Below are 25,944 nucleotides of genomic sequence, written 5' to 3'. Positions count from 1 at the left end.
GTTGAATTTCATTTTAATGAGTCACTTACGGTTAGAGAGACAAGGTGAATGAGGTAATATCGTTTATTGAATCAGCTTCTGTTGGTGAGAGAGACAAGCTACACTACAAGTGTACACTACACAATTAAGTCAACCTAAATTATGTCGACTATGCCATGGATCTGATGCATCTGATGAAGTGAGCTGTAGCTCACGAAAGCTTATGCTCTAATAAATTGGTTAGTCTCTAAGGTGCCACAAGTACTCCTTTTCTTTTTGCGAATACAGACTAACACGGCTGTTACTCTGAAACCTTTCCTTTTCTTTATGCCATGGCAGTAATTAAATTGTTTTTTACACATTCACACTATGCTCCTTGCATCGGCGGTGGGCATCTTCACCGGGAGTCCTTGCACCAATTTAATTGCCAGCATGAGATATTGTGGGATTGTTTCTGAAAGGCAGCAACGCAGTGTCTACACTGACGCTGTGTCGACCTAACTACATTGACTTCAGCGTTGTGCCTGTCGCAGAGGTGGAGTATTTAAGGGCTTGTCTACACTACAAAATTAAGTCAACTTAAGTTAATTCAATGTACAGCCACCACAGTAATTGAAGTAGTGGTTCGTGTTCACACTTGCTCCTTTTGGTGGTGGTGCATATCCTTACCAGGAGTGCTTCCGCCAACCAAAGTGGGGCATGGTAGGACACTGAAGCTGGAGCCCAGCAGCCCTGGGGCTGACTGCCTCAGCTGTAGGCAGGGGGCTCACACCTGCCCCCCAAGCTGTCAGGCAGGTGCTGGCTCACAGCTAGGGGCCCGACAGCCCAAGCTGCCAGCCTGATGTGAGGTTCACAGCTAGAGCCCCCCAGCTCTGGGGTTGACAGCCAAGAGCCGGAGCCAAAATGTGAAATAATAGCAGCAGTGAAAATGACAATGTCAATTTCACTGCGGGTAGGCTTCCTGCTGTGAAATTGAACCTTGCAGCAGGCTCACAGCTGGGGCTGTCAGCCCTGAAGCAGTGCTGGAGGGGACTCCCGCTGTTAGCCCTGCTGCCAGGACTTACAGCTGTGCCTCCTGCTGAGGGATTGGAGGGCGGGAAGAGAGCCCTAGCCCAGGCAGCAGGCGGGCTCTGTAGTGTAGATCAAGCCTTACTCGGTGTAGTGAGCAAGTTACGTTGGTGGGAGCTACATTTTAGTGTAGGCACTTACAGAGATAGGTTGCCCTAACTTTATAGTGTAGACCAGGTTACACAGAGCTCTTCTTCAGATCACTTATGGTTGTCATTTGCCTATGGATCAAAAATAACTATTCAAAAGCCATTTTTAATTGGTGTTGATGTGTTGCTAATTGGTGCTTATAGTTATTTAGTGTTGGGCCTGACACACAAATAATAACCATGTCTAGCTCTTATGTAGTGCTTTTCATTAATACACTTTAGTTCCTTTTCTGAAGAGTTTACAGTCCAAAGCCCCAATCTGCAATAGTTTACAATATTGGGGTGACAAGAGACAAAGACAAAATACACTGTTGCAGAGGTGGGGATGATTTAATAGCCTTTCCTGTTTTGTTTAAGTTTAACAAATTTGCTCTAATGTGGCCTGCAGTCATAAGGATGAGAGGGGAAGTAATTATTTTCAAAAATGGGAAGGAATTTTATACCTTTTGGTATTTGTGATTGCAGATAAAGAATGCTACAGTCTGGTTGCTGGTCAGAGCTAATTATAAACCTGAGTCACCTGTCTCTACCTTAAAATGCTTGTTAAAATTGGTCACATCCTTGTAAGGAGATTTTTCTTCTATGTATGTATCTGATTTTAGTAAGCTCACTGCCTGAGTGACTTGGATATAATTATCTAAGGGGGGCCTTAACAAACTGCCTATTGTAACGTGATGTCACTGTATAGGACACAATTCTGCCTGTTTGACACCCTGGATAGCCCTACTAATCCAAGAACTGTTAAATCTAGAATTTGTGTTTAGTGCAGGTGCAAAATTAGAAGGCTGTGTTTGTAATATATTTTCAGAACCTAGTATGGGTGAAAACTGACCATAATATTGTGCACAAAATGCAATCTCTACACAGAGCTCCTTCACAGAGGCTTTAAAATAAGCCATCACAGTAATTGAGTGTCCCATATCTTTGCTTAATCTCCCTCTTTCCTAGTTCAGTGTCTCATAAGGACAAGCAGGAGATATTTCTTTGTGATTTTAAAATGTCATATAGCTGCTGACACGGTTCCTAGAGTTGGACTGGGTTTTTTTGTTTGTTTGTTTTAAAGTGTACATGTTAAACAACATCAGAAAAAGAATTGGACAATAGCCATCCTGAATGATGAGAAATTGAATAATATCCAAATCTTCATTTAGTTCTATTTTAAATTCAAAATTGGCAAAATGTTTGGCACCAGTAGCTTTCGTTAACAGCCCGACAGCTCTAAAAGCGCAAGACAGAAAAATTTCTATCCAAATATAGAAAGATTATTCTTTGCGGGAGGGGGAGTCACTTTTGAACCATTTATATAAAATAGAATAAATATTCTGTTACAAATGTGAATTTTTCCCATTTGTGTGGAGTTGTCTTGTGTTTTGTTCTGGAGTGAATAGAAGTGAGATGATCTCTAATATAGTATTTTTAAGTCTTTTTTTGATCACTTAAGCAGCAGAACTCAGCATTTCCATTCTATGCACCATAACCAATTCAATTTTTAGTAGCCTCTATCTACATCCAATTAATCCCTTTTTAACCATTTGTGAGTATTATCAGTCATTCCAATTTAAAAAAAGGTGCACAGTTATGGAGAAACAGCTACAGTGTACTGGGCTTGGAATATATATTTTTTCCTGACACATTCATGTTATTTCAAACAGGCAGGAAAGTATCAAGTTTAGTTGAGGCAGAGTATCATAGAATCATAGAATATCAGGGTTGGAAGGGACCTCCTCTTATGTGCCTCAGGAGGTCATCTAGTCCAACCCCCTGCTCAAAGCAGGACCAATCCCCAATTTTTGCCCCAGATCCCTAAATGGCCCCCTCAAGGATTGAACTCACAACCCTGGGTTTAGCAGGCCAATGCTCAAACCATTCTGACACAGCTATCTTTCATATCAGGTAATTAATTGCATAAAGTCTGTGAGTCTTAATCCCAACATGCACTGGACTTCAGTGAGCCTTTGATGGCTTTTCCAAGACAGTCCAACCAAGCTGCCAGTAAAAACAAATGTACACAACAGCAGGCATACAAAGGCATGTTTCAGAGTGGGGTGGGGTGAATTTGGCCTTGTCTACAGTAACAGAACTAGCATCCATGCAACTACTGAATTGATCTCCCCCAGTATAACCGCTGCTTCACATGGCAACACCACAGCTACATTAGGGTTGCATTGGCGTAACTACATCAACGTAGGGACTTTCTGTGCATGTTTTTTTTAATGTTGCCAGGTCATTAGACTCACAACTAGCGATGGACAAATATTAACAAGTGTTTGAGAATCCACCAGGTTCAGAGTTTTATCCAAAAAATATCGGACTTGCCCTTCCCGAAACAGAACTGTCCAGCCCCAGGCCACTCCCTATCCCTCAACTAACCTAGCCTCTTCCTCAAAAAGAACAACTCTAGGACCGATCCCTTGAGTCCAGCCAACTCTACAATATCCTTACTTGTTAACCCTGATGTCTTTAGAGCTTGTTACTGCCCTTTTAAGGCCAAATTTACTCTTTATATGCTCTTTATATTTGCAGACCACGTTTGCGGATCGGATGTGGATACAGATTTTGTATCTACACAGGGCTCTACTCATAATGGTGGTCTGCTTTGGAATGTACATGAGTCCTTAACAGTACCAATGTGCTGGGGCCTTGGACTCTGTGTTGTCTTCTTAAGGCCTGGAGAGCTTGCATCTTACACTTGCATTATTTTTATTTAAACTGTACATAGCTAACACAACAGCAACCAGAGCTTAGTGTTGACTGCAGCTCAGGAACTGGCCTATCAAAATGGAGGATGAGTCTTGACCTTGGCCTCTGCAGCCCTCCCTAACATCTTTTACACATCAGTGACAGCTATCCCATACATCTTTACCTATTTACTTAAAATACATTTATTTGACACTCCTTTTTGGAAAGTCATCAGAGTGGGTGGTTCAGATACATTTGATAAGAATCCAAATCTTGTGGTTACTCCAAACCTTTCCAGATAGCTTTGGAGGGTTCTGTTCAAATCTGAATATGCCTTGTTCCGAAAACATTCTAAAATAGAACTGTATTATAATGGGGTAGGGGGTCTGGGGAGCTCCTGACACGATTCCGGCTGTCATGTTGATGAGCACCCTTAGTGTGAGCTGAGATCTTGTAGAGTTCCTTCACAACTGTGCACATTATAGCTGCATGTTTTGCTTTTAGGAAGCATGAGAAATCGTAAGATGCTTAGATTTAGGTTAACTGTGGCAAGAAGGCGCAGCCTTGTCTTGCGAGTCATAGGTCCTCATACTTCTCAGAAAAATGAACAAACCAGTATTTTTTAAACCAGATTTCTAACACAGTATAGTTTTCATTTAGCTACAGGGGAGTGCAGACTTTTCAGGGCTGGTTTGGAATTTTTCCCGTACTAATTCACACATGCCTACTCATAGCTCTCCTAATATGAGTTACTCATCTATATTCTTCACCCACCACACTAAACAAACTAATTCCACAAAGTATTTAGGCCGTGTTGTCTTAAAAACTAAGTCTGAACTCCAGTAATGTGAGCATTCCTCTAACAAAGGTTCCACGTGCTTATGCTGCAAGGCTTACATTTGCTCTGCCTGTTTCCTGTAGTCACGTTGAAAAGAAAAGTGCTTGCTACTCCTTGAGGTCTGACTGGAGAAACCACCCAAGAAATCTCCCTCCCATGTAGCCATTATCAGTGATTCTGTGCACAAACAGTGGCTGTTTTCTCTCTCTTCCTTCTAGCATCTGCTTCATCAGCTATCTCTGCTTAATAGCCAGCAGATTTGTGTGCCATGGTGTGTCTAGCCTCCTTACTGCAACTATGTATAAGCTGATTCTGAGAATCTCTGGGACCATATGGGCTATTCAGGCTAGGGACATTCTCTAAGAGGTCAAAAGCATTTCCAATAAATGAAATAATTCAAAGAAGTTTTCTGGCCCTCATCTTCTGTTTCAGTGCCTTCCCTGATTCTCGATATGCCCTTTCCCCCCCCCCCCCCATTTAAGACATTATTTCAATAGGTCTAGCTAAATATGATCAGCACGGGGCATATCTTTATGGGAGAGCACTCATGTTGATTTGCAAATCAAAAAACCAAAGAGTTAAAAAGATTCCCAAACTTTCTTTTTTAATCATTATTTGTCTAATACTGAAACAAGTGTGCAGGTGGGCTTGATGTCTTGTTTCTTTGTCACTTCCGTGATTAGTTTCTATAATCCGTACATGCTCAAAGTAAAAGCTGTTAATTTTGGGTATGTGAAGAAGTGAATCTTGTCTTGTATCCAAGACACTTTCTGTACTAGGGAAAATAACCTGTGGCTAATGTTATCAGTTAGTTATCTCCCTGCCATCCAGTTCAACTGATACTAAAATGATTAGGCTGTGACTATGGTTAATGAAGACAGGGTCAAATTGCTTTTGTCACCCTTTATATTAAGTGTGTTTGACTCATAGTAGTGTGAGGGATCTAACACATTTTCTATAACAGGTGTTGAATATGGTTTATCCCTATCTATGGACTAGATCATGTCTAGCCTCTGCACATGAGTTGTTCCTTGCCATAATGCTGTATGGGCTACAAGGTGCTCCAAAGGCGATGGGGAGGAGAAAAGGCCATGGCCTCTGCAGCTGCATTCTTACCCGGGGGTCCACCAAGCAGGGCTGGTGTTAGACTTCCTGGGGCTCAGAGCTGAAGCTCTGGAGCCTCGCAGCAACTGGAGCCCAAAGCCCCACTACCCTGCTGTGGGAGCTGAAGCCTGAGTAACTGAGCTTTGTGGGGCCTATGGCAATTGCCTTGCTTGCTACCTCCTAATACCAGCTCTGGCATCTATATGCAAAAAGACAGTTGTGGTACAGGCAGGCTGTGGAGTTTTTATAGCATGTTGTGGGGGAGGGGCCAAAAGATTGAGAACCTCTACGGCACCTTTGAGGGGTGTAACCATGGTCATGCTTCTCTTATGTGCCTGGAGCTCTGGGAAGCACAATGCCTCCCTGTGCTCCTGCTGGGGTTGATACCTCTTTGCAGTTTCTCTAATCTGGACTATAGCTGAAAGTCACATGAGAGCTCTCTATTTGTCAAACTATTTTCAATCCGGGTTGAACCACAGATAGTTGTCCCAATGTAGACATTGCTCAGACAATCTTCTTTGGCCTTCTCCTTTCCTTCCATGTTGCATTTCTTCCTGCCTTGTTCTAGTTGCTCTCTCTGTTCCTCAACCCAAAGTTGGAGTGCAGCTACACTAGGAGATCTTTCCTGGAGCAGGGTCAGTTGACATGGTGGCCCCAACACTAGTGCAATAGCCTTCATTAGAATTTACACCATTGGCTGTACCAGGACAGCACCGCTACTGCTGACAAATGAGAGTGACATTTCTAGCACAGTCAAGGTCTTGGAGTTTCCTCTTTCATAGAAATTATACATTGAATTGTTTGCAGGTGCCTGCAAACAGGTACTGAACTGGGAATCAACTTTTATTCTGGGGCATAAAATTCACGAGCCATGAGAGTGCTAAACCTGTAGTTTTCTGGGGTTGAACAAACCCTTTGAGTACTCACTGGGAGGGGTTTATTAGACGCGTCCAGGTGAAAGACTGGAAAATCCATTCATTTTCTACCTTGTATCTGTTAAACAGAGGTGGACAAATACTGGATGAAATTTCTTTGCAGGTATGTTTGAATTTTGAAATGAATTTGCTTAAGTCATGTTCTGACCCTTCTCGTGTTTGCATAAATGTTTGCAAGCAGCAATCAAGTTTCACAAATGTGAATAATCCTGGAAGGTAGATTTTTAAGATTACACATTCAGATACTCTGGAAAACAAATTAAACATTTTCCTGATTACGAGATCTCTTAGGGAACAGAAATGCTACTGTGTGATTTACTTGACCAAGCCCAACTAAGCAGCACTGGCAAGTCACAGAATAAAGCAAATAAGGGGCGGGGTGGGGAAATGTCATCAAATAATTTAAAATAACAAATACATTTGGGGAAATTATTAACTGTGCATATGCTCCACAGAAAGAAAGAAGTGAAATTAACCTATAGCGGTGTCAGTTTGGTGGAAATGTACAGAGTGGATTTTTTTTGTAAACTGACTTGTGATTAATTTTGGGCATCTCTGCTTAAGTTTTCTACAGGAGTATAAATATGTGGCTAAACCAGTAAAGATTTTTCTTTAACTACATTTGAAGGCTGTTTTTTTTTTCTCTCTCTCATTGTTTTAGATGATACAGCTTCATGTGTCATAATCATAATCAAACGGCCACAGAGCTTCTATCATAACAGTTTAATTCTTAGACCGTGCTTGTTCTTTTCAAGGGACTACAAAATACTTTTCCTGTTAGTAAAGCTAATCCCTTGATCTTTCCATTATACCTCCAATATTTTTATCCTAAAAAAAGCAACTCTGAGAGGGAAGGGCATAGTATTTTAATCAGGAAACACTGAATGTGGCTGTATCTCAAACTATGTTATAGAAGGGATTGTTTCTGCAGAGCAAATAAGGAATGTAATAGTTGTTTTAGATGCCTATGTCTTTTGCTGTTTTTGCCCATAGCTGAAGAATACTTAGTAACATCTGAGTTTGTCTTCTTTATCTGAAATGAGTGTTGCTTACTCATAGGACCTGATACTTAGCTATGAGAGAGAATTTAGACTTCAATATTTTTTTACACTTTGCTTAGGACTTTGGTTTTTGAAGATTGCTTCTTGGGAAATGTTTGTAATGAAACTTGTTATCCAGAGCATTCCTTAAGTAAAAGGACACTTTCCAGTTAAAGCTCCATGAATGAAGTCCAAGTCCCAATGTCAAAACTCCCATTCACTTCAAATGGGGCCAGGATTTCACCCCATATACTACTTGAAAATCAGTTCCCCCACTTGAGTACATTTTAATATTACTGTAGACTATACAAACGGAGAGGAGTTATACAGTTTTGTTTACTTTTCACCATTTATGCTGTTCACTACTTGTATTTCAGTCATTAGGTGTGGCAGTGAAAATAGACCAGTCAGTTTTGCTTTCTGGTTCAGTCCTAGTTCAATCCTGCCAAAGGCACTAGAACTGCCAAAGTTATTAGAAGTCTAGGATGCATGCAAACAGCATGGCATTAGCTGTTCTCACAGACTCTAGAAATAGTTCACTTTCCTAATCTTCTTCTTAATATTTTGTATACAGATGTTTAAAGTTGTAGTTAAGTGCTTTTTTGGCTATCAGGCATGGAATTCAATTGCCACAGAATCTGTTTGAGTCTAGACAAATATACCCATCTACAGACTTACATTTTTTGAGGCTTTTGATTTTTAAAATGAAACAGAGCAGCAGAAGGTCTTTATATAGAAAAAACATTGTTGCAATGTCAATTTCATTTCCACCTTGCCATTTTAATGTTACAAGAAACTTGATTAAAATATTAGGGATAGCTCAGTGGTTTGAGCTTTGGGCTGCTAAACCCAGGGTTGTGAGTTCAATCCCTGAGGAGGCAAAAACTGGGGATTGGTTCTGCTTTGAGCAGGGGGTTGGACTAGATGACCTCCTGAGGTCCCTTCCAACCCTGATATTCTATGATTACACATTTTCACACTACATATTCTCTACATGGGAATGCATTCAGATGCAATTATAGTGTGGTTAGCCATTTATATAGCTAGTTAAGGAAGAAATAATATTGCTTCCATCTGCCCATTATCTTTAGTAGCCTCTTGCTGAACCTGTGGATGTTGAATTTTGTCTTGTTTGTGGGAGACCGATCCAATGAATTGCTATCTAATAACGCACCTGGGACTGTGTGCTCCCTTAAAACTTGCCTTCAGTATTCAGTTTCTTTGTGTATCTTGTGGTGCTATGAATAAGGCTACCGGATAAAGTCAACATAGCATGACTTGTCTACACGGGGGTGTCATGCACATTATGGAGGTGTGATTTCTAAGCGCACAAATGGGTCCGTGTAGTCGCTACAAGTACGCACTAGAAGATCCCTAGTGCATATTAACACAGTGCACTACATGAATGCATGCTAAGGAACTTCTAATATACACCCGCAGGGTCTTCATAGACTAGTTGGTGCGATTTCTAAAGCACACTCTTGTAGTGCATATAACCCTGCTCTGTAGACATGCCAATAATGCTGGAAATTACTATAATAAGTAGTAAAGTGACTATTCAAGGATTTATTATTTAAGATTGAAGGTAGGAGTGGCCGTACAATAAATAATATGATGTATAAATGTAAGAGAATGCTCTCCATCCTGAAATATCCTGAAGTGCCTTGCAGACCATATAAATCCAACACCATTGAAATAGAAGCATCTTAAGGACAGAGGGTATTAGACATGGCACACTGCATAACAGTGAAAGGAAGGAAGATTTTGGCCCAGGACTTCAGGTCAAACATTTCCCCTCCTCCTATCCCCTTTTTAAAATAAAGATCTAATCACTCTCATGCATACACTCACACTCAAACACTCTGTGTGTGCGTATGTATGTATGTATTTATGTATGTCTCCACACAGAGTGTTAGAGCCTTAATAAGTCTTTTTGGACTCAAACGTGATTCTTTGATCTCCCCTGAATAATTTTACCTCTAGGCTTGGGCACTACCCCGATCTAACATGAAACAGTGCCATCATGCCCATTCCACTCTCTCTCTACCCTGATAACATACCTGAAGGTATTGGTATCTGCAGGAATTTGCCTGGGTTGGAATAATTTCAACAAATGGAAAATGGTTTCCATAGTTGTGTGAGGTGGCATTTGTACTATATAGGGTATAAAAGGAGGCATTATAATGGAGTCTCTAGCTTGCTTAATTCTGTATAAGTAACCACCACTTAAGTGAACATTTCTAACATTTCTCCCTTGCCTTCCAACTTTGTGCTAAATAGACCATACATAAGATGAATAGAGCCCTCATATATTGTGGGTTTTGTGTGTGTGTGTGAGAGAGAGTAGGTACTTCTATTCTGAAGTAACTGAAACAATATCAGGTTTCAGAGTTGCAGCCGTGTTAGTCTGTATTCGCAAAAAGAAAAGGAGTACTTGTGGCACCTTAGAGACTAACAAATTTATTTGAGCATAAGCTTTCGTGAGCTACAGCTCACTTCATCGGATGCATCGATGACAATATCAACTTCTGTGAATACATCTTTACTAACCCTTGAGTTGATCTGAGAGAGAAATCACCAATACTCTGTTAGTACTTGGAAGATTATAAACCTCAGAGATTTAGCTCAGGATTAGCAAATTGGAGAGTGTACATTATAAAGCAAGGCTTAGAACCATGATTGTCTCTGAATCGTTTTCATTAGTGCTTTATTCAAAGATCGTTTGAAATTATGTAACAATGACGTTTCAGGGGAATCTGTCAGGAGTTTATTTTAGTCTCATCTCCTCCCCCCCCCCAAAAAAAGTTATTTTTATTACTCCAGTTTATAATGTGCAGCAGGTTTAGAAAGGCAGAAGCTTGGATCTCTGAGGAGAGATGACTTCAGATGTTGCATCTGAACACTGATTGTAACTTAGCTTGGTGGTGTGTTGAAAGAGGCAGAATGAGGTACAAGAAATATATAACCATTCTAGAAGCTGCAATTGGCATTACCCCCCTTAATAAGAGAGAACTGCTTCCTGAGGGCAGACATGCAAACCTTTGGCAACATCCAGGGTAAGTGAATAGTAGGTCAATGAGTAATTGCAAAAGACAAACATTTACCTTAAAGCTGCACACGGACCTAGAAAGTTGTGTTATCTGCAGTGAGGAGGAATCCTTCATAAAACAAATAATCTTTTTTAAGAATACAGTGTTATGAAGTAAAAGATGCAGAATGTTGTTTCCCTAGGGAAATGTGTATGCTGTCCTTGACTGGCATGGCCATTTTCAGGTATTTTTGGAAGAGTCCTCAGTAGTGACACTTAATACTCTGTGAAAACTTCTGATTTAAGAACTGAATAGATAAGCTGGAGCATACTCCTCTCTACAATAGCAAATGAAATGGGTATTTTGCAGCCTGATCATTCCTTGATTACTTTTCTCCTTCTTAAATATTTAAAACACATTTCTTAAGATCTGCGTTGGAAATCTCACAGCTCCTGAAAATGAAAAAGAAAAGCATTAATTTCTTTAGGGAACTTCATTCAGTATTGCTTTGTCTGCTGAACATCAAAGTTCTCTTACATTTAAGGCAAATTGATTTCCAGGATTGAATTTATTTTTGTTAAATGAACAGTAAAGTAAAATCCTTTAAGTTGTAATGAAAAAATATGATTAAAAATGGTTGCCTTTGTAAAGTCTTTGAGATCTTTGGACATCAAGGTACTGAACCCCCTGGATATGTTGATTTGGCACTGACTGATTAAATGCTACATTTTTAAAAGATGTGTATTACTAATAACACTTGCTAGAGGGCTAAAGCTAAAAGCGTTTCAAAATCTAAGGTCTCCCTGTTCTTGGTATTTGTTTGATTTTTGCATTTTACTCCATTTCAAGGATGTAAATAGACCAGATAGTTTCAGTTTAGTTTGTAGTCTGTTTCTAGTCAGTTATTTTCATGTTCTCCTACACCAGGATGCTGCAATGTTTTTGTTGGAAATACTGTCAGGGAATGTTAACTTGTTTTATACATTTTTTTTTTTTTTTTTTAAAGAGAGAAAGAAAAAGCTTCTGTTAAAGACCAACTTATGGAAACATTCCTGTGGGTCTTAGATATTTTAAAATTTTGCTGATACAAAACCTAAACCTGAAACCAGATTTGACAAGGCAGTCCCTTTTGGCTGTGTCTACACTGAGCTGCTTTTTTTTTTTTCCCCCTACAATTGCCACTCCACTGATGGTACCAGTGGTGGGAGCATTAGAACAGACAAGGCACCCTGTGCACTTTCCATCATGTCGTCTAACCCTACTCAGAGCGTGTTTAGGCAACACAGTAATGCTAGCGCATTTCAGCACCTCATCTATGCTAGAGGCTCCCCCATTGGAGCTGCAGTTGTGATATTTCAACAATGGGAAATTCTTATGCTGCAGTTAACTGTGGACAAGGCCTTAAAATGGACACTTAAGATACAAGTTACCTATTGGAAGAGTTCCTGAGTGCAAATTTCACTCTATTTCGGAACAGTTCCACCTCATTATTCACATTGCACAAACTATAACTTTTCTGTAGTTTCATGGCTGCACCTACATGCTAATCTGTTTGCAGCCTCTCCTTACTTGCTGATGAACAGATTGTGTGGTTTCTTTGAATACCTTGTGGAGCTGTGTTGGAAAGCAATGGCACATTCTTTCTGTATTTCTCTGTCCTCTGAATGTGTGTGTTGTCCAGTGGAACAAACTTGGTTTTACACAAACTTTGGTTGATAGAAAATTAGGCTAATTTAAAAAAACACTTGTACAACTGATAATTTTAACGTCATTGAAAATTTTTCTCTATTATCAACTTCAACTAGTATCAAACTACAGATGACAGTGTCCCATCAATCCACTTATTTGCTTTTCTTTCCAGCAGCATTGATCATACATCTTGGCTCTTCTGCCGAGATATTGAGGATGATAATGTATTATATTTTAAGGGGTTTAGAATTTAAAGTGCATGTTCAGATAACATAAGTGAGTTTACAACATTGTCATTGGTCTTTTTAATAAAAAGCAAAGGACATCTTAATGAGGTTTTAATGTACCTTAGAGTAAAAGGTCAAAAATAACTTGTACTACAGTCAGGAGTATGATTAAGAGGCAGGTGGGTTCTGTTTCCAGCGGCATAGGTCTTCATGTAGTTAAGAACATAAGAATGGCCATACCATTTATGTTTGTCATTGTAGAACAATGATGAGATTTACATGGCGGTTGAGTATCTATAACTGTTGACCTCTCTATAAGGAGCCAAAATTATGGCCATGATGGTGTGTTAATTTTTAGCCCAATGTATAACTTTCCTGCTGCTTCCTGGAAAATCAATATTGTGTGTGCAGCTTGTAACAATAAAATTGACACTAATGTTCATAATGTATCTTTCACTGTTCAAAAAACACGCTGCAGTGTCCTTTTGTCCTGCAGCTGCAAAATCGTGCCATGACTAAAACAATCCTACCCCACGCCCTGGGACTCTTCTTGAGCTGGGAGAGACAGCAAGGGAAAAACCACACACCATCAATCAGTTTTCACACCTTGAACTTGGGTTTGGAAATTGCTTGTTTTAAGAAATATAAACAAGTCCAAATAGATTGTTATAGACTATTTAACTTTTTTAAAAATCTGCTATCTTGACATAGCTATGCTCAAACAGAGTGGGGTGAGAAACTAAAAAGATAAATAAAATATGGTTTAGAAATTCTTTAGGTAATAAATAATTCAAGAATTTCTTCTGTTGATTATTTCACCATCTGTTTCTTGCTGCTATCTTGTTAACCAGAGGTGGCTGTGGATTATTAAGCAGAAGGATGTATAAATGATGAGTCCGTGTACAGTTGGGTCCACCTCTCCCAAATGACTGTAGGACCATACCTTTCGACTGAGATTGAGCATATCCCTTGCATAAGCTGTTTTGGAAAGGAGGCTGGCCTTATTGTCAAGGCATAGGACAGGACTTGGAAAACCTGGCTTGCGTTTTCACTTCTGCTGCAGGCTTCCTATGTGACCGTGGCAAGTCATGTTGTCGGTATGTGCTGCGTCAGGATGGGGATGATAATGCTTCCTTTTTACCCGTCTATCTTGCTTGTTTAGGATGTGTCTACACTACGGAATAAGGTCGAATTTATAGAAGTCGTTTTTTTTAGAAATCAGTTTTATATATTCGAGTGTCTGTGTCCCCACAGAAAATGCTCTAAGTGCATTAAGTGCATTAACTCGGCGGAGTGCTTCCACAGTACCGAGGCTAGTACACGGAGTGCTTCCACAGTACACTCAACTTCCGGAGTGTTGCACTGTGGGTAGCTATCCCACAGTTCCCGCAGTCTCCGCTGCCCATTGGAATTCTGGGTTGAGATCCCAATGCCTGATGGGGCTAAAACATTGTCATGGGTGGTTCTGGGTACATATCGTCAGGCCCCCCTTCCCTCCCTCCCTCCGTGAAAGCAAGGGCAGACAATCATTTCGCGCCTTTTTTCCTGAGTTACCTGTGCAGACGCCATACCACGGCAAGCATGGAGCCCGCTCAGGTAACCGTCACCCTATGTCTCCTGGGTGCTGGCAGATGTGGTACTGCATTGCTACACAGTAGCAGCAACCCATTGCCTTCTGGCAGCAGACGGTGCAGTACGACTGGTAGCCGTCACCGTCATGTCCGAGGTACTCCTGGCCACGTCGGCCAGGAGCGCCTGGGCAGACATGGGCACAGGGACTAAATTTGGAGTGACTTGAGCAGGTCATTCTCTTTAGTCCTGCAGTCAGTCCTATTGAACCGTCTTATGGTGAGCGGGCAGGCGATACGGACTGCTAGCAGTCGTACTGTACCATCTTCTGCCGAGCAGCCATGAGATGTGGATGGCATGCAGTCCTTCTGCACCGTCTGCTGCCAGCCAAAGAAGTAAAAGATAGATGGAGTGGATCAAAACAAGAAATAGACCAGATTTGTTTTGTACTCATTTACTCCCCCCCCCCCCCCACCCGTCAAGGGGACTCATTCCTGTAGGTCACACTGCAGTCACTCACAGAGAAGGTGCAGCGAGGTAAATCTAGCCATGTATCAATCAGAGGCCAGACTAACCTCCTTGTTCCAATAAGAACAATAACTTAGGTGCACCATTTCTTATTGGAACCCTCCGTGAAGTCCTGCCTGAAATACTCCTTGATGTAAAGCCACCCCCTTTATTGATTTTTAGCTCCCTGAAGCCAACCCTGTAAGCTGTGTCGTCAGTCGCCCCTCCCTCCGTCAGAGCAACGGCAGACAATCATTCCGCGCCTTTTTCCTGTGCGGACGCCATACCAAGGCAAGCATGGAGGCCGCTCAGCTCACTTTGGCAATTAGGAGCACATTAAACACCACACGCATTATCCAGCAGTATATGCAGCACCAGAACCTGGCAGAGCGATACCGGGTGAGGAGGCGACGTCAGCGCGGTCAGGTGAGTGATCAGGACATGGACACAGATTTCTCTGAAAGCATGGGCCCTGCCAATACATGCATCATGGTGCTAATGGGGCAGGTTCATGCTGTGGAATGCCCATTCTGGGCTCGGGAAACAAGCACAGACTGGTGGGACCACATAGTGTTGCAGGTCTGGGACGATTCCCAGTGGCTGCGAAACTTTCGCATGCGTAAGGGCACTTTCATGGAACTTTGTGACTTACTTTCCCCTGCCCTGAAGCGCATGAATACCAAGATGAGAGCAGCCCTCACAGTTGAGAAGCAAGTGGCGATAGACCTGTGGAAGCTTGCAACGCCAGACAGCTACCGGTCAGTTGGGAATCAATTTGGAATGGGCAAGTCTACTGTTGGGGCTGCTGTGATGCAAGTAGCCCACGCAATCAAAGATCTGCTGATATCAAGGGTAGTGACCCTGGGAAACGTGCAGGTCATAGTGGATGGCTTTGCTGCAATGGGATTCCCTAACTGTGGTGGGGCCATAGACGGAACCCATATCCCTATCTTGGCACCAGAGCAAGAAGCCGGCGAGTACATAAACCGCAAGGGGTCCTTTTCAATAGTGCTGCAAGCCCTGGTGGATCACAAGGGACGTTTCACCAACATCAACGTGGGATGGCCGGGAAAGGTACATGACGCTCGTATCTTCAGGAACTCTGGTCTGTTTCAAAAGCTGCAGGAAGGGACTTTATTCCCAGATCAGAAAATAACTGTTGGGGACGTTGAAATGCCTATATGTATCCGTGGGGACCCAGCCTACTCCTTAATGCCATGGCTCATGAAGCCGTACACAGGCAGCCTGGACAGTAGTCAGGGGCTGTTCAACTACAGGCTGAGCAAGTGCAGAATGGTGGTAGAATGTGCATTTGACGTTTAAAGGTGCGCTGGCGCAGTTTACTGACTCGCTTAGACCTCAGCGAAACCAATATTCCCACTGTTATTACTGCTTGCTGTGTGCTCCACAATATCTGTGAGAGTAAGGGGGAGACGTTTATGGCGGGGTGGGAGGTTGAGGCAAATCACCTGGCTTCTGGTTACGCGCAGCCAGACACCAGGGCGTTTAGAAGAGCACAGGAGGGCGCGGTACGCATCAGAGAAGCTTTGAAAACCAGTTTCATGACTGGTCAGGCTACGGTGTGAAAGTTCTCTTTGTTTCTCCTTGATGAAATCCCCCGCCCCTTGGTTCACTCTATTTCCCTGCAAGGTAACGACCCTCCCCTCCTCCCTTTAATCATTGCTTGCAGAGGCAATAAAGTCATTGTTGCTTCACATTCATGCATTCTTTATTCATTCATCACACAAACAGGGGGATGACTACCAAGGTAGCCCAGGAGGGATGGTGGAGGAGGGAAGGAAAATGACACATAGCACTTTAAAAGTTTATAACTTTAAAATTTATTGAATGCCAGCCTTCTTTTTTTTGGGGCAATCCTCTCTGGTGGAGTGGCTGGTTGGCCGGTGGCCCCCCCACCGCGTTCTTGGGTGTCTGGGTGTGGAGGCTATGGAACTTGGGGAGGAGGGCGGTTGGTTACACAGGGGCTGTAGTGGCAGTCTGTGCTCCAGCTGCCTTTGCTGCAGCTCAACCATACACTGCAGCATACTGGTTTGGTCCTCCAGCAGCCTCAGCATTGAATCCTGCCTCCTCTCATCACGCTGCCACCACATTTGTTCTTCAGCCCGCCACTTACTCTCTTCAGCCCGCCACCTCTCCTCCCGGTCATTTTGTGCTTTCCTGCACTCTGACATTATTTGCCTCCACGCATTCATCTGTGCTCTGTCAGTGTGGGAGGACAGCATGAGCTCAGAGAACATTTCATCACGAGTGCGTTTTTTTTTTCTTTCTAATCTTCACTAGCCTCTGGGAAGGAGACGATCCTGTGATCATTGAAACACATGCAGCTGGTGGAGAAAAAAAAGGGACAGCGGTATTTAAAAAGACACATTTTATAAAACAGTGGCTACAGTCTTTCAGGGTAAACCTTGGTGTTAACATTACATACATAGCACATGTGCTTTCGTTAAAAGGTCGCATTTTGCCTCCCCCCACTCGTGGCTACCCCCTCAATCCTCCCCCTTCCCTGTGGCTAACAGCAGGGAACATTTCTGTTTAGCCACAGGCAACCAGCTCAGCAGGAACGGGCTCCTCTGAATGTCCCCTGAAGAAAAGCACCCTATTTCAACCAGGTGACCATGAATGATATTTCACTCTCCTGAGGATAACACAGAGAGATAAAGAACGGATGTTGTTTGAACGCCAGCAAACATACACTGCAATGCTTTGTTGTACAATGATTCCCAAGTACGTGTTACTGGCCTGGAGTGGTAAAGTGTCCTACCATGAAGGACGCAATAAGGCTGCCCTCCCCAGAAACCTTTTGCAAAGGCTTTGGGAGTACATCCAGGAGAGCCGCGAATGCCAGGGCAAAGTAATCCTTTCACATGCTTGCTTTTAAACCATGTATAGTATTTTAAAAGGTACACTCACCGGAGGTCCCTTCTCTGCCTGCCGGGTCCAGGAGGCAGCCTTGGGTGGGTTCGGGGGGTACTGGCTCCAGGTCCAGGGTGAGAAACAGTTCCTGGCTGTCGGGAAAAGCGGTTTCTCCGCTTGCTTGCTGTGAGCTATCTACAACCTCATCATCATCATCATCTTCTTCGTCCCCAAAACCTGCTTCCGTGTTGTCTCCATCTCCATTGAAGGAGTCAAACAACACGGCTGGGGTAGTGGTGGCTGAACCCCCTAAAATGGCATGCAGCTCATCATAGAAGCGGCATGTTTGGGGCTCTGACCCAGAGCGGCCGTTCGCCCCTCTGGTTTTCTGGTAGGCTTGCCTCAGCTCCTTAGGGATCCGAAGCAGTGCTGCGTGAAACTTGTTATGGCCTCTGTCCTTCATGCCCTGGGAGATTTTGACAAAGGTTTTGGCATTTCGAAAACTGGAATGGAGTTCTGATAGCACGGATTCCTCTCCCCATACAGTGATCAGATCCCGTACCTCCTGTTCAGTCCATGCTGGAGCTCTTTTGCGATTCTGGGACTCCATCATGGTCACCTCTGCTGATGAGCTCTGCATGGTCACCTGCAGCTTGCCATGCTGGCCAAACAGGAAATGAGATTCAAAAGTTCGCAGTTCTTTTCCTGTCTACCTGGCCAGTGCATCTGAGTTGAGAGTGCTGTCCAGAGCGGTCACAATGGAGCACTCTGGGATAGCTCCCGGAGGCCAATACCGTCGAATTGTGTCCATAGTACCGCAAATTCGACCCGGCAAGGCCGATTTAAGCGCTAATCCACTTGTCAGGGGTGGAGTACGGAAATCGATTTTAAGACCCCTTTAAGTCGAACTAAAGGGCTTCATCGTGTGGACGGGTGCAGGTTTACATCGATTTAACGCTGCTAAATTCGACCTAAAGTCCTAGTGTAGACCAGGGCTTAGATTGTAAACTGTTTAGGGCAGTTACGTCTCTCATTGTGTTTGTACAGCACTTAGCACAATGGGGCTGTGAACTTGGTTAGACGCTACCATAGCAAATAATAGTAATGCTGAAGATTCCCCTTTGGCAGGCAACATTTCCACTTTACTGCCAGGGACAGTTCAAGCAGACAAGCTAGCTTAGAAGGAATTGCTTTAATTTCCTTTTCTTATGGATGTCCGTACTCCAGGCTTCATGATCACTCTTCTGTGGTGCTCACAGGCCAGGTGCCAGCTCATTCCAAGGTCCCCTTGTCTCCATTGAACACTGACAAATACACAGCTGGAACCAGTCTGGCTCACCTGTGTGTTAGTAGTGTTAAAATAGGCATTAGAATTATAAGGGTGTGCTTAGTGTTTAGACTTTATGGAATGCCTGTGAGTTGCTGCCTGCCTTAATCTCAGTTATAATATCGGTATCCATATTGTAAGGTAACATTTGAGCGTTTCTTTTGTAAGCCTCTGTAATTGTGTAAATCACCAGACTAGTGTGAAATGCTGGTCTCCAACAGAGGTTTTATGTCTTGCCAATCAAGGAAGGCTTCCCTATACTTGATGGACTAGTGTGGAATGTTAAAGAGGACTAAAGACTTTGTTGTTTACTCTCCCCCCCCCCCCCAACCCCTCCATTAAGATGAGTGATGCAAGAGATTTCTTCCCATCAGCTGAGTCTGCAGCTCAAAGCAGAGTGGGGAAAGGGAATAAAAACTCCTAATAAGGAACTATATCTTTATGTGGCTTGGACCCTGGGGGGCGTAAGCAAAAGATCTCAGTGCTTAGACAGGGTTAGCCCTAAAAGTCCTATAGAGCTTGCTTATTATTGGAGCTTCTATTACTTTTTGAATCTTAAGATTGGAACTCACTTGTGGTTATATATATTTACTTGCTTTATCCTTGTAAATAATTGTCATTTGCTTTTCGTATATAATAAATCTTTAGTTAGTTTATTATAGGATTGGCTACAAGTGTTGTCTTTGGTGTGAGATCTAAAGTGCAGTTGGCATGGGGTAAATTACTGTTCTTTGGGACTGAAGTAACCAGAATATTGCTGTGATACTTGGTGTAAGGGACCATCTGTCACAAAGGTAGGCTCACCTGGGTGGCAAGACGAGTCGGTGTACCCAAGGAGACTGTGGTTTCATGTTAAGACAGTTATAGTGCCTAAGGAGTTTACACTTGATAATTGGTTGGTGAAATCTAAGTATTGAGCTCACAACCATTTGGGGTTTGTGCCCTGGTTCTTAACAATCTGCCCTGCCATTGGTGCTCATGCCTTGAGTCAGTGCAGGACAGCTTGACGCATTCATTGTGATTATACTTGACTTAAATGCAACTTTTTTTTTCAGGAAACAGACTACTACCCTGCCATCCCCTTGCGAGAGGGACTGGGTGAACAGCTGTACCTCAAGCCCAAAACACTTGACCAGAAATAGACAGTGTGTGTCGAAAAGCAGCATTCCTCACCAGGTACTAGTTAACAGATCCATAAGGTCAGTTAGGAAAAAGTCGTCAGCCTGAAATCTGTAAAATGTTGTAGCTAATGCTTTATGATACGTGACAAATTATCATTATTTCCTTCAGCTGTGGTTTTTAATTGATTTATCAGGCTGTATTCTTCAGGTGGTCATGCAGTGATCCGATGTAATTCTATTGGAATTCCCTTATAACTTAGGAGCAATATATACATGCATACTCTAAAGTTTGGTAGTGCATAGCATAGGTTCTTTGAAGTACAGACCTTGTCTGCAAAACATCAAGTATGTTGGTGCCAAGTAAATAATGATACACTGGGTTGGATTAGTTCAGGGATCAGCAGCCTTTGGCAGGGAAAGCCGCTGGTGGGCCAGGCTGGTTTGTTCACCTGCAGCGTTCGCAGGTTCAGCCAATTGCAGCTCCCATTGGCTGCAGTTCGCCGTTCCAGGCCCACGCTGGCTGTGGTAAGAGGTGGCCTGGCCTGCACCGCTTCCTGCAGCACCCATTGGCCTGGAACGGTGAATCGGAGCCAGTGGGAACTGCGATCGGCTGAACCTGTGGACGCTGCAGGTAAACAAACTGTCCTGGCCCACCAGCGGCTTTCCCTGACGGGCCGCGTGCCAAAGGTTGCCAATCCCTGGATTAATTCATCTGTTAGCTAATGTTTTGCTCCTAAAATATCATCTAAGTACTTGTTTAATTTCATTTGTGTTAATGTCTTCAACCAACATAAATATTTGGTATGGGTGTGTGTTGAGAAAATCAATTACTTTAAACGACGCACACAGGGCAAAATGATTGTGAGTTACTCAGTGACTGAGTCATGGATAGCACAGAATACCCAGAGAGAGCACAGTGTTGTGCCACATATATTTTCTCATCGTACATCATTAAGGTAAATGTATCTTTTAGGCATCTTAGAAAATTTTGCATTTGAAACCCTGTCTCAGGTGCTTTTGATGAGAATGTCAAACAGATGCTCAGCTTGGTTTCATGTGGAATAAACAGAAGGTAACTTTTTAAAGGAGCATAGGGGTCATCGTATCCTACTACATGAGCATGATACAAGTTAATCTTGGCCTTGAGACACCTAAGATGTTGCTCAGGTTCTGTGGTGATGGGTGTCTGTCACTTGTGATAGGCTGCAAGAACTTGTTGGATAGTGTATCTGACACACTAGCAGCTTTGATTAATCTAATTTAATAATCTAGAAGCAAGAATAGATGGTGCTAAGTAAGAGTCTCTGCCTCAACACTACAAATAGGAAAATGGGGTTTGAGATCCCCATGGTTTTGGTAATTAAATATTCATGGTAAATAAGCCCAATGGCCTGTGATGGGATATTAGATGGGGTGGGATCTGAGTTACCCAGGAAAGAATTTTCTGTAGTATCTGGCTGGTGAGTCTTGCCCACATGCTCAGGGTTTAGCTGATCGCCATATTTGGGGTCGGGAAGGAATTTTCCTCCAGGGTAGATTGGAAGAGGCCCTGGAGGTTTTTCGCCTTCCTCTGTAGCATGGGGCATGGTCACTTGCTGGAGGATTCTCTGCTCCTTGAAATCTTTAAACCACGATTTGAGGACTTCAATAGCTCAGACATAGGAGAGAGGTTTTTCTGAGGAGTGGTGGGTGAAATTCTGTGGCCTGCATTGTGCAGGAGGTCAGACTAGATGATCATAATGGTCCCTTCTGACCTAAATATCTATGAATCTATGAATCCCTTTCTAGCAGGACTTTTCTTACAAAAAAACATATTTGCTTTGCCTACGCTGGGGAAACTGACATAAGGATTACCATCAGTTCTAAAAATGGTTCAGCTGAACTGTTATTAGAACTGGTGGGACTTTTGTTTTGTCAATGTGTCCGGTATGGCCATGGCTATTGAGAACCTGGAAACTTGTGCTGCCTTCAAATCTTGAGTTTTACCTGAACAAGTAAAGGACTTTGATCCAGTTGTGTTGAGCTATCGCTGCCTCCTGCTCTATTTTTGTTGAAGAGGGTAGAGTTAGGAACAAAAACCTCTGATCTCTTGGCCATTTAGCCATATGAATTTAGAACCTAAGTTTTGTTAAGATGGCTTATGGGGTCCAAGGAAGAAGCACACTGATGGTGGAGAGGTAATCGGCAGGAAAGCCCTCCTTGCACTTTCCAACAGATGAGTGGAGAGCATAATCCTTAAAACACCTGTGGGAAGGAAAGGCATTGTACACTGGACATCAGGAACAAGACCCTGTTCTGTTTTAACCTGCACCCACACAGGCAGGCAAAAAGGCAGACTGCTTTCTGCTGTTAAGTTCTGTCTACAGTATGGAGTTTAACCTATTGAAAATCCCGTTCAGCTGAACTGGTGGGAGTCCACTGTAGAAATGGCTCCAGTGACCAGACCCATTTTGTGTGCTAGCACACTGGTGAAAATGCATCCAGCCACCGGAGCCTGATGTACGTTTGGGCTCCCAGAAGTTCAGATGAACTGGTGAACATAAGGGAAGGGTAGTTTATGTTTAATTCCCTAGTGAAGATGTAGACAAAGTCAGAGGTCTAGGGATGACAAGGCTGAAAAATACCCCCGCTGCTGCAGAGGAGACAGTTTTATGCTGGGAGAGTATTAACTCCAAGAGGAGGGCAGGCAATATTTCCTTACCCCCCTGTTTTGGGGGTTCTTCAGGGATAGGTGCAGCTGTAACTTTCACACTGCTTTGGAGAGGATAGCAACAGGGATGTGCTGAATCAGCAGGGGTGATGCGATGAGACACAGCAGATAAGGGGAGAAAGAGAGTTGTGAAGGTGGATTTATGCTGTCAAGGAACGACTTGGTTAAAGAGCTGCTAAAGCCTGTTGGAGCTTATTTTTTCCTTAACTGATATTCTTTACAAGCAAAGTTTTTTATTTATTGTATGTCAGATGCTTTCTGTATTTCTCTCCACTTACCCTTGATAAATATGGTAATCTCCGTGAAAGCAGGATCTTTCTTTCCCTGTGGTGTGTCTGCTTGTTCTGCTCGTGACCTAAACGTTGATTATTGTGGAAAAGATTTTTAATACTAGTGGAACTTGCCTTCATCAACTCCCATTGCCATTTCTCTCACTTGAACTCACTATTGTCTCACAGATGTGATTAATAATCAAGACCTGTGAAAGAGAAGTGAAGAATACAGGAGATGGACAATGGAAACAAAATAATTTTTAAACAGAATGTTTTTATGTCCTCTATTCTAAAATAGTCTAGGGGAGTTTTGCCTGTGAAATGAGTGCTGAGTGGGTCCTCTTTTTAATGTGGTTCTGCAGAGAGAAGAGCATATATTAATTAGGGCATTAAAATTGCTCCTCTTTTTGTTCCAAATTTTTAGTAGTACAGTGCATTTAATAATAATAACAACAATAATAATATAATAATACCGGGCTCTTAGCTTATCACTAGATATCAAAGCATTATACAAAAGAGGTCAGTATCATTAACCCCATTTTAAGATGGGGGAAACTGAGGCACAGAATGGTGATCTAGAAGGCCAGTGGCAGGGTCAGGAATAGATCCCAGGTCTCAGTACCAGTTCAGTGCTCTATCCAGGAGACCAGGGGTCGTCAATTTTTTTTTTTCTCAAGGTCTGGACTTCAGAGAAAATAATTAAAAAACAACAACAATAATAATAAGTAAATAAAAAGATTTCGGGGGCTGTTCAAAAGCATCTGGTGGTCCGGATTTGGTCCATGTTCTGCCTATTGTACAATAGACTGTACTGCCTCTCCCATTTGCTATGGTTCAGGATGCTGTTGCATGTATTTCAACATTATACAGTCGGTAAAAATCTATTCAGAGTAAACCATTGCTTGGTACTATGTGCTTATGATGTTTTGGATTGTATTTTAGCATAAGAAAATTCTGGGCTCACTGCTAAAAATCTTATGTAAACAAAGTGGCCAAGGAGCTCTAAACTAGCACTATAAACAAATTGATAGGTTTGGTATCTTGGTCTTTAAAGTATAATGTTGTTCTTAATATAGTGATCTCTCTGCAGTGGGTTTTTAATCTAGTCTGTCACAGTGGCTGAAAAATTTTTTCACTTTGTGAACTGTAATCAAGTGCCAGTCATTACAATTCATCTTAAAGTTTAACACATTTTCTCACTCTACTCTTACATTAATATAAACTACTTTAAAATTTTCAGTTCCGTTTGTGTTGCATCTCTACACTGAAAAAGAGTAACCTGCTTTTCCGGGCAGAGTTGAAAATGTGTAGATATCTGGTGGTGGTTCTTTTGTAGTCATAGAAGCCAGACTAGGAGTAGCCACAAGTGCCCTATGCAGTTCTACGGTGGCTGTTATCCCATTGACACAACAGATTATGATGTGTGATGAACAAAATCAAACATTGTACACAGAGACCTGTAATCTCTGCATGCTGCGTCTCTGCATTAAAGCTGAGTGCAGCGTCAGTATGCTATGTCTTGTAGATTTTATCTTGCACTTCTTTGGGCATTCCTGCACTAGCTAGTCCCCTAAGCAGTGCTGAAGGCTCATTCTATTGTATGCCTTCTGCCCCCCAAGTCACTATAAAAGATATTAATAAATCCATCACTTTCAATCATTAAGGCTAGACAAACTGTTTTATGTGTAATTTGGAATGCTGTTTGCCATCAACCTGTAAAATCTATGATGTAGGGGAAGAGGGCTTAACAGCATGGTATTCTTACAAGATAATTGATAGCACCTTTCATCAGAGGATCTTAATTAATTTTACTGTGGTATGTGTTAGCCCCATTTTATGGATAGGGGAAACTGAGAGACACAGCTGACCTGCCCAAGATTATATAGGAATCTGAGGAAGAGCTGGGAATAGAACCCAGATCTTCTGGGCTAAGATTTTTAACACTAGATGCCTAAAATTAAGCTTCTAAGTCCTTATTTAGGTGCCCGAATAAGTGGTCTAATTCTCACAAGTATCCAGCTGTAACAGAGTATACCCCTGTAGTCACACCCTACTCACTATTGTAATAATCTTTATCCAAAGTATGCCTTGTAAGGTATCATTTGAAAACTCATGAATTGCTGGTCAATATTGTCCTGGTAAAATGTGTATGACAACATAGTATATGAAGTTATAAGATCCCACTGTATGATGTTGTTAACCCACGTTCCAAACCCCACAGCCCTACCCAAGCAGAAGTTGGCAAACAGGTCTGTCCTAAACAAAGGAATGTGTGCTCTGGTTCATTTGCATTTAAGCAGTAAGCAGAGTCATCAAGCAGGAAGGGAATACAAAGGAAGTTAAAGCAGGTGAAAAAACAAGCAGGGAATATCCTTCCACATAGCCTCTTTGGCTCCTGGTTATCAGCTGGAAACGTTTTTCAGGAGAGAGACTGAAACTATAAAGAGGGGGGACAAACACCCCTCGGCATCCTTCTCACTCTCTGCCCATCGCATTTACTGCACCTAAGAGACAAATGGGGAGAAGTAATTGGACTCTGGTGAATCCTGACCTAGAGAGTTTGGTCAGTAATCTGCTGGAGCATATGATGAGAAAGTTTGCATTGCAACTAAGAAAGTTTCTTAAGTAGATACTAGTAAGAGTTTTATCTTTTTCTTGTAACCATTTCTGACTTTTATGCATCATTACTTAAAATCTCTCTTTGTAGTTAATAAACTTGTTTTGTTGTTTTATCTAATCCAGTGTGTTCAAATTGAAGTGTCTGGATAACCTCATTTGGAGTAATGTGTGCATATTATTCCCTTTAAAGGAATAATGGACTCAAATA

General features: G+C 42.4%; 1 protein-coding gene and 1 long non-coding RNA gene across 4 annotated transcripts in view; one reads left to right on the top strand and one right to left on the bottom strand.

Moving 5' to 3' along the window:
- TJP2 (tight junction protein 2) overlaps positions 1-25,944 on the top strand; it is a 94,789-nt gene that overhangs the window by 7,362 nt on the left and 61,483 nt on the right. For 2 of the 3 annotated variants that reach the window (XM_084629716.1, XM_084629717.1), the window contains one exon: positions 20,070-20,190. The gene's annotated coding sequence lies outside the window, so the exon portion shown is untranslated. Of the gene's footprint in view, positions 1-20,069; positions 20,214-25,944 lie in introns of all 3 variants that reach the window. The other variant, XM_084629714.1, reaches the window with a different exon arrangement.
- Positions 10,576-25,944, bottom strand: part of LOC311521397 — a 66,626-nt gene continuing 51,257 nt past the window's right edge. Inside the window, exon 3 of the long non-coding RNA XR_014711890.1 lies at positions 10,576-11,273. This is a non-coding gene — a long non-coding RNA (uncharacterized lncRNA). The remainder of the gene's footprint in view (positions 11,274-25,944) is intronic.

Source organism: Lepidochelys olivacea (genome assembly GCF_965140295.1).
Source record: "Lepidochelys olivacea isolate rLepOli2 genome assembly, chromosome: 5".
Lineage (NCBI taxonomy): Eukaryota > Metazoa > Chordata > Testudines > Cheloniidae > Lepidochelys > Lepidochelys olivacea.
Note: the sequence above shows the minus strand (reverse complement) of the source record. Positions and strands in the feature narration are given on the sequence as shown.